We start from the raw sequence: 10,026 nt of genomic DNA, 5'->3' as shown, positions 1-10,026 counted from the left end.
CTTTCGCGGGTAAGTGCTCTACCAACTGAGCTACCCAAGCACGACTCACGACCCGCCCTCACAGCTTTAATTCCGCCAGTACTTCGTCTCCTACCTTCCAAACTTCACAGAAGCTCTCCTGCATACCTTGCAGAACTAGCACACCTGGAAGAAAGGATATTGCGGAGACATGGCTTAGCCACAGACTAGGGGATGTTTCCAGAATGAAATTTTCGCTCTGCAGCGGAGTGTGCGCTGATACGAAGTTTCCTGGCAGATTAAAACTGTGTGCCGGACCGAGACTCGAACTCGGGACCTTTGCCTTTCGGGGGCAAGTGCTCTACCAACTGAGCTACCCAAGCACGACTCACGCCCCGCCCTCGCAGCTTTAATTCCGCCAGTACCTCAATTTTGTTCGCTTGTGGGCCATATCTCGATAACGACTTACAGCCTTCGGGTGCGAAGAGCATCACTCCATCGCTCTCTTGGTCATGCCTTAGGTATCTTTCTGTGGCTTCAAGTGCGTGGCTGTCTTTTATTACAGAATCGCCCTCTACGCGCAGCACAAGTCCAAACCATCGCAGACGATTTTTCTCATTTTTATCTACATTGGAGTGGCACCAAAACGTTTCCTGTTAGTATCTTTCGAAACTTGATCTATTCGAGTGATACGAGTCGTCATTTCGTCTCTTTTGTAGCTGCTCGACACTCGATGCCATAGATAGCATCGAGACGGATGGCAATCCAGTAAATCTTTGACTTCAGATGATCCTTCATCCGACAATCACAGGTGACTCTTGTTGTCTTTCACCACTTCACGCAGGCTGCCTGCGTTCTTGCGTTCTGGTCATTGTTAGACATTGTACATCCGAGATACATTTTGATACTCGTGACAGATGTCATGAATTTACGGTCCCAACTTCTCAAGGAGCTGATATCATACACTGAGGTTTTTTTGCTTTTTTTTTGGGGGGGGGGGGACGCAGGTCATATCTCGAAAGTCAGTCGTTCGCCTCTTTTATTGGAGATGGAGATGAAACTCGTTCTCCGCTGCCAAGATGACATCAATAGTATAGAGATATGTCCGTAATAAACGTTTCAATCAAATGAACTTCAGCTACCAGGGACGCATTAATCACCGTGATTACCTTTCTTGTAGCTTTGTTCAACGAAAATACGAAAGCAGTACGTATTTTTTTAATAACATCCTATATAAGTTGACGGAAAAAACCGCAGTACCAAAAAATAATTAATGTAGCGTACCGAAATTTCGGGAAAACGTTTGTCTAGGTACCATATGTAAGTGATTAACACTGCAATATCACAGATTAATGAGAGGGCCAGATAAGCCATTGCAAATGTGAAATGCTTTTACGTTAACAACCGGCGCAACCATCACAATGTTGAATCCAAGCATGCAGACGTGGATACATTGTGTTGTACAGGTGCCGGATGTCAGTTTGTGGCATGGAGTTACACGCCTGTTCACTTGCTCAGTCAGATACAGGACGGAAAATGCTGTTTCAGGATGACGCTAGAGTTGTCATCCGATGACGTCCCATATGTGCCAGATTGGAGACAGATCTGGTGATCGAGCAGGTCAAGGCAACATCTGGACACTCTGCACAGCATGTTGGGTTACAACAGCGGTATGTGAGCGAGCATTGTCCTGTTCGAAAACACACCTTGCAATGCTGTTCATGAACGGCAGCACAGCACGTCCAGTCACCAGATTGACGTACAAATTAGCAGTCAGGGTGCGTGGCATAACCACGAGAGTGCTCCTGCTATCATACGAAATCGCTTCCCTGACCGTAACTACAGGCGTAGGTCCAGTGTGTCTAGCACGCAGACAGGTTGGTTGCAGGGCCATCACTGGCACCAAGCCAGAACCAGCTTTCTTCAAAAAATACAACAAATCTCCACCCTGCCGTCCAAAGAGCTATAGCGTCAGTCTTAGGGGACAGGCGCGAAATTTTAATAGACTCCATCTCTCAGATGTAGAAACATGCCTACCGACTTTCGTGTATGTCTCATAACTCTTCTTATTGTTGAGAATTTTTCTCCCTCAATATATCTGATACGGTAATCGATCTCGCCTCCTCAATAACTATCCAAAAAAGTATTGCAAAATGGTTCAAATGCTTCAAATGGCTCTGAGCACTATGGGACTCAACTGCTGTGGCCATAAGTCCCCTAGAACTTAGAACTACTTAAACCTAACTAACCTAAGGACATCACACACATCCATGCCCGAGGCAGGATTCGAACCTGCGACCGTAGTGGTCGCGCGGTTCCAGACTGTAGCGCCTTTAACGGCTCGGCCACTCCGGCCGGCCAAAAGTATTGCAGTGTACCATTCACGTAAACATGACCCTTTTCACAGTCTTAGTTTAACGCCAAACCAATTAACACGAGAATACAGTCCGCGATGCACACATCAATAATACAGTATTTCAGTGCACGTTAAGGTGAATTTAAGGGTCAAAACGACACTAGTCACTATACCGTCACTAAACCTGATCGTAGGCCAGATGATTGGAAATGATAGACGTTGTGTGGGTTCAGGAAAGTGAGTCGAAAAGGTAAAGAAAGAATTGGAAATAGAATGAAACATTCGAAGGAAGACTAGAGTTTAACGTGCCATTAACGACGAGATCATTACACACGGTGCTCACACTCGGATTAGGAGGAACGTGGAAAAATTTGTCCATGTTCTCTTCAAAAGAACCATACCGGCATTTATATTGCTAAATGGCTAAAACCACCACCCTAGTCTCATTTGCGTGACTGGGTTCGTGATTAACTATCAGAAAGGTCACAGCGCGTAGTAATTGATGGAAAGTGATATTTGGTGTTACCCAAGGAAGTGCTGTACCCTCCTCTGTTGTTCCTAATCCGTATAACAATTCAGGAGGCAAATTGAGTAGCCCTTTTAGACGGTTTGCAGATGACGTTGTGATTTACTGCCTAGTAAAGCCATCACAAGATCAAAACCAATTGCAAAATGACTTGGACACGATATCTCTATGGTGCGCAATGTGGCAGTTGTTATCTCAATAATCAAAATTGTGAGGTCATTCGCATGAGTGCTAATAGACGTTCGTTAAATTTTGGTCCCATTGTGAATCACACAAATGTAAAGGTTATCAGTTCAGCTAAATACCTAGGAACAATTTAAATTAGGAAGGGCACGTAGATAATTTTGTGGGGAGGGCAAACTAGAGAACTGCCTTTTACTGGCAGAACACTTAGAAGGTTTACTAAAGAGACTGCATACACTACGCATATTCGTCCTCTGCTATGGTATTGCTGTTTCCGTATGGGATCCTTATCGAATACGACCGACGGAAGACATCGAAAAAGTCCAAAGAAGGGCTGCTCGTTTTTTACTACCACGAAATAGGGGAGAACGTGTCACGCACATGATAAGCGAGTTGGGGTGACAATTATTAAAACAAGGTGTTTTTCGTTCCGGCGAGATCTCTCAAAATTTCAATCACCAACTTCCTCTCCTGAACGCGAAAATATTTTGCTGTCGTCAGCCTACATAGGGAGAAATGATTATCGTAATAAAATAAGGGAACTCTGAACTCGTACAGAAAGTGTTAATTTTTTTGCTCACGTGCTGTTAGGGAGTGGAACGGTAGAGAAGTAGCCTGAAGGTGGTTCGAAGAATCCTCTGCCAGGCACTTAAATGTGAATTGCATCGTAGTCATCTAGTTGTAGATGTTGCAATTTGTCTATATAATAGCTCCCAAGGGCACCAAAAATTTCATTTATAGCATTTCATATTATGAGCAAATTTCAATATTTATAAGTCTATGATACTCTACTCCTTGAGAGGTACAACCTTACGCTAAAGGTTTGAGGCAACAAGTCAAATGTTAAATTCAGAAAGTATATACATGTTTTGAGGCAGCGTAATTGAAAACCCGCAAACTACCCAGGCAATTTTCGATCAATATTTGAGAAAGAAAGCATTTGGCGATTTCCAACAAAAGTTACATATAATTTCAAACATTTTCTCCTCGACACCCTCTACAAAAAGATGATAAGAATAAAGTTTATGGCTCACTAGAGTTTCACATTTTGAGTGAAATGATCCGCAGTGTCTGTAAAATACTTGTATTCAAAGTCACGACTGGTTTCGCATAGGTTGAAGACCCATCCTCAGGTGATAAAAGTTCTGTTTAACAAATCATAGCGGAAAAGTAACTGCCTTAGAGCCATTTACCATCAATCACGTGAAGTTATCAACACATAGTGCGCAAAAAGCGACATGCCGTGGTCAAAATGAAGGGAACAGTTTGGAACTAAACGTTAATTTACATAGACATCTGCATTGGAATTCACTGCTTTGCGTGCTGCCGCTCAACCACCTTCATGCTATTGGTACAGTTCTGTGCTATCCCTTTCATTTTAACTATGGCGTACCGCTTTTAGCATGCTGTGTGTTAATAACTTGATGTGAATGATGGGGAGTGACTCTCATGTAGTTAACTTTCCACTATGAGTTGTTAAATACACTACTGGCCATTAAAATTGCTACACCAAGAAGAAATGCAGATGATATACGGATATTCATTGGACAAATATATTATACTAGACCTGACTTGTGATTACATTTTCACGCTAATTGGGAGCATAGATCCTGAGAAATCAGTACCCAGAACAACCACCTCTAGCCGTAATAACGGCCTTGATACGCCTGGGCATTGAGTCAAACAGATCTTGGATGGCGTGTACAGGTACAGCTGCCCATGCAGCTTCAACACGATACCACAATTCATCAAGAGTAGTGACTGGCGAATTGCGACGAGCCAGTTGCTCGGCCACCATTAGCCGGACGTTTTAAATTGGTGAGAGATCTGGAGAATGTGCTGGCCAGGGCAGCAGTCGAACATTTTCTGTATCCAGAGAGGCCCGTACAGAACCTGCAACATGCGGTCGTGTATTATCCTGCTGAAATGTAGGGTTTCGCAGGGATCGATTGAAGGGTAGAGCCACGGGTCGTAACACATCTGAAATGTAACGTCCACTGTTCAAAGTGCTGTCAATGCGAACAAGAGGTAACCGAGACGTGTAACCAATGGCACCCCATACCATCACGCAGGTTGATACGCCAGTATGGCGATGACGAATACACGCTTCCAATGTGCGTTCACCGCGATGTCGCTAAACACGTATGCGACCATTATGATGCTGTAAACAGAACCTGAATTCATCCGAAAAAATGAGGTTTTACCATTCGTGCACCCAGGTTCGTCGTTGAGTACACCATCGCAGGCGCTCCTGTCTGTGATGCAGCGTCAAGGGTAACCGCAGCCATGGTCTCCGAGCTGATAGTCCATGCTGCTGCAAACGTCGTAGAACTGTTCGTGCAGATGGTTGTTGTCTTGGAAACGTCCCCATCTCTTGACTCAGGGATCGAGTCGTGGCTGCACGATCCGTTACAGCCATGCGGATAAGATGCCTGTCATCTCGACTGCTAGTGCCACAAGGCCGTTGGGATCCAGCACGGCGTTCCGTATTACCCTCCTGTACCCATAGATTCCATATTCTGCTAACAGTCATTGGATCTCGACTAACGCGAGCAGCAATGTCGCGATACGATAAACCGCAATCGCGATAGGTTACAATCCGACCTTTATCAAATTCGGACACGTGATGGTACGCATTTCTCCTCCTTACACGAGGCATCACAACAACGTTTCACCAGGCAACGCCTGTCAACTGTTGTTTGTGTATGAGAAATCGGTTGGGAACTTTCCTCATGTCAGCACGTTGTAGGTGTCGCCACCGGCGCCAACCTTGTGTGAATGCTCTGAAAAGCTAATAATTTGCGTATCACAGCATCTTCTTCCTGTCGGTTAAATTTCGCGGTGTAGCAAGTTTAATGGCCAGTAGTGTAAAATCTCAGTCACCTGAGGATGCGTCTTCAGCTGACGGGAAACCGGTCGTGACTTTGAATAAAAGATTTACAGACACTGCGGATCATTTCATTCAAAATATGAGAATCTGGCTGCGGTTGCCCGCAGTTTAAATCAACAGACTACATTTTCTGTGTTCACGCAGCTTCACTTCCTCCGGCTTGGAGCTGTTTTATAAATAGGTGTTCGATTCTTTAAATATTCGGTGGTAGAATGAGTGTTACTGGCCTAAGGTAAGAGGCTTAGGGAAACCAAAAAAAGCTACATGTGGATGACCGGACAGGGGTCTGAACCGCCGTCTGCAGTGCGTATTCAACGTCTCGCCACTTCTCCACCTCGCTCGGTGAGTGGGGAGAGGTAAGGGCTGGCGACGGCAGTGGGCAGCCCGCCGCCACGCTCGTTCACCAGAGCTGTTTATGCTGAACTCAAACTTCAGCGTACGTGACGGAAAAACATGTAAACGTGATTAGCTCGCCACACGAGCACCTTGAATAGTAATTTGACGACCGACTTGGACGGACTAGGACACTGTTTGAGCCTTTTTTGAAACGAATGGAGTGCATTCGTTCCGTGTGTAAAACATTCAACAACAAACTTGTTTTTGCATGTGAGACCAATCGTTAATTTATACAGACAACTTCATTTGAATTCAGGAGGGAGTATTTGGCTGCTGTGTGACACTCAATGCACTGAAACGGGAGATAGGTTCGTTTGGCATTCTCGGAAAGCTTTTTGTTAAAACTGCACAACTGGTCACGCTAATATGTGAAACGTGAGGCTGCGGGGCGGTACGGCGGTCTGCCTGCGAAATGCGTAATGAATGAGCCGCCGTCCGCGCCTGCGCTCACTCACACGGCTGGCTGGCAGCTACTGTCAGCCGCCTCTGTGTGCCGGGCGCCCCAAACACCTGGACCGTCACCCTCAACTAGAAGTTAGTTGTTTGTTTATATCACATGTTGTTCATTGCATCCTACACCACTATCATCGGTCTGTGACAGAACATGTCGGTTAATGACGTGAGTCATCGCAACTCGGCCTTTCTACACAGTGAAAGCAAGTAGAACAGCGAGAGCTCCAAGCAAACTATGAAAAGAAGACAACAGGTCGCCACTACGCGTGCTGCTAACAATAACGACTTCCCGTTCTTCGTGGTGTTAGTATTGCAACAATAATCAGACAGATCAACCAATAAAATATGGACAACGATAGGTTCGGAAACCTACTTGGACTTTCAAAAAAATAGTTCAAATGCCTCTGAGCACTATGGGACATAACATCTGAGGTCGTCAGTCCCCTAGAATTTAGAACTACTTAAACCTAACTAACCTAAGGACATCACACATATCCATGCCCGAGGCAGGATTCGAACGTGCGACCGTAGCGGTCGCCCGGTTTCAGACTGAAGCGCCTAGAACCGCTCGGCCACATCGGCCGGCTATTCAAAGTCCGAATATATATATATATATATGAACAGATACCATCTTCAGATATATACAGTTAAGGCTCACCGGCCATTTGACCATCTTCTTCTTAGGGGAATCGGCAGTAAAGCCGCGAGCCGCGAGTAATGAGTATGATGGGCAGGGGCACTATGAATATGGTGCGGGACAATAAGTTGCGAATGTGGGTCTCATGGGAGGCGTGCCAGAGATAAGTCCCTGCATTCGCACTATCCTCTGTGTCCTCGGTGGCTCAGATGGATAGAACGTCTGCCCTGTAAGCGGGAGATCCCGCGTTCGAGTCCGGGTCGGGGCACACATTTTCAACTGTCCCCGTTGAATTACATCAACGCCTGTATGCAGCTAAGGGTATTCATTTAATTATAATTTGACTACTCTTCCGCTGGTATACTAGGTGTCTGAGGGGAGTACCGAGACCGACAGCACTGCGACCGATCTGGCAACGCTGTGTTGGTCTACTAGTGTGGACCGGAGTGTCCATCCCTTTCAGATGCTCAATCCGAGTTTCGGCTCCGTACAGCCATCAAGTCATTTTCGAGAGCGCCATCAGTGAAGTTCTGTTCAGGGCCGTTTCTACCATTAGGCAAGGGCAGCGAAGGGCAGAAAAAAATTAATTCCAAATGAAACACCGAAAAGATTGAACAAATGAGAAGAAAAAATGAGAAAAAGGAAACATCAAAATACCGAATTGTTCTCAAAAGCATACGGAACAGTTACTTAGTAAGTCTTTACTTACACTGACGCAAGTGGATGCTGAGAAAGATGAGATTCATTCCTCATTCTGAAAACATTTCAATTAAAACAGAAACGAAATAATACCAAGATTATACTTCAGATTGCCTGCTTTGATGCTTCAGCATATCTCCCATCAGTATCGCGTAATTTCTAAACTGAAGGAAAAATTCATTCGCACCAGAGAACAGTTCCACTCCTTTATTAGCTCATTTTCCTGAAATTAAGTAAAATACGTAACTAATGCCAAATTTGGATGCACCGATATCTGGTTTAGTTCCAACTTAAAATGTTTAGCGCATTCTTCCTATATCAGTTATTTTGGAAAATTCAAAAACTGTTTTGACATCAATCAATTTTAAAGGAATTCAGGACGAAGCATGAAAATTGAGGACTGTCCTCAGGAAATGAGGACACCTTGTCCCCTTAGTTTAATGATTAACTGAATGTGTTGCTTGTAGTGATGGAAATGGAAAGGGGGGGGGGGGCGATATCGGCAGGAGATAGTAGTAAACAAGAGGGGGCGTAATTTTTCAATTCTCGTCTAGAGCGGCAAAACACTTAGGCATGGCCCTGGTTGTGTTTCTGTTGTGAGTTACGAAAATAGAACAGCGGAATTAACAGCAACGTTGTGCAATTAAGTTTTACGTTAAACTTGGGGAATTCGGGATTATCATCTTCGAAAAGTTGAAACAGGCCCTTGGGGAACATTCCTTATCAAGAGAACAACTTTTTCGCTAGCACAAATCATATCTGGAAGGCTGAGAACAGGTTGAAGATGAACCTCGCTCAGGGAGTCAGTCAGCTTTAAAACTCGACAGTAGGAGCATCGTGCATAAGGAATTAGTTTCTCCAGGATTAATTTTCAACCAAGTGTTTTACAAAGATGTCCTTGAAATCCTCAGGAAGAGGGTGAATCGACTGAGACCGAACACTGCAGACAAGTGGATGCTGCATCACGACAACGTCCCATGTCACATGGACACTTCCATCGCGGAATTTTTGATCTCAAGAGGTATTCCTCTTGTTCTACAGCCCTCCTGTTCATCTGATCTGAGTGCTTGCGACTTTTTTTCTTTAACTGAAATTGAAAAATGTCTTGAAAGGACGTCATTTTGGGATCTGGAGAACATTCAAAAGAATGTGGCCGACTTGTTAAATACCCTACCAGTTGAGAGGCCTTTCAGCGCTGAAAAAGACGGCATCGCTGGTGTACAGCTGTCGAAAGGAACTGCTTTGACAGGAATAATATTGTTGTTTGAAAAACATAAAAACTTTGGGAGATAAAGTACCCTGTCTCATTATTTTTATCACACACGTCGTATGTAACCGATGATATAAAGCACAATGGACAATCCTCAGACAGAATTAAATATAAAAAACTGTTTTTATGACCAGGTAATAAACACATCAAACATAAGAGCAACCAAATGAAATCAGAACAACGAAATACTAAATAATAGAATAAAATGCCTCAAACAATATTTGACATCATCAGCTGCATAGCTGCAACACGTTACTCGAATACGATCTGCAGAGTTCATTAAGGAGCACGTCCACAGAGTCAGCTCCTGTCTTACTGTACAACTGGCCGATGATCACTCGCTTACTTACTCTCCCCGACCCTACTTATCACAGACTATGACTTCCGTCTTTAGCTGGGATTAGGTTGTTGTCTTCTTTGTATACGGTTGTTCGTAGGTCATTTCAAGCGCCTTATGAAGTACAGATCTACTATTGGCGCCCAAATTTATTGCCCCACAGCCAGACTATGCTTGCAACTCACAATGTTCCACAATGAACGCCAAGCCGTTGACCCGAATGGAAAGAATGTTTTTAAGTACCCTCCAATGCACTAAGGAATGTTATTTTGTTCCTCAGTTACTTGTTCCATAGATCAAATTCACGATAAACTTAATGAT

At 44.3% G+C, this 10,026-nt stretch overlaps 1 non-coding gene across 1 annotated transcript; it reads right to left on the bottom strand.

Moving 5' to 3' along the window:
- Nucleotides 1–267: 267 nt before the first annotated feature.
- Trnas-cga (transfer RNA serine (anticodon CGA)) lies at nucleotides 268–342 on the bottom strand. Its single transcript has one exon. It is a non-coding gene; the product is annotated as a tRNA-Ser (tRNA).
- Between the last annotated feature and the right edge of the window lie 9,684 nt (nucleotides 343–10,026).

This window comes from Schistocerca nitens, chromosome 8, assembly GCF_023898315.1.
Source record: "Schistocerca nitens isolate TAMUIC-IGC-003100 chromosome 8, iqSchNite1.1, whole genome shotgun sequence".
Taxonomy (NCBI): Eukaryota; Metazoa; Arthropoda; class Insecta; order Orthoptera; family Acrididae; genus Schistocerca; species Schistocerca nitens.
This window is presented reverse-complemented; position numbering and strand designations above follow the sequence as displayed.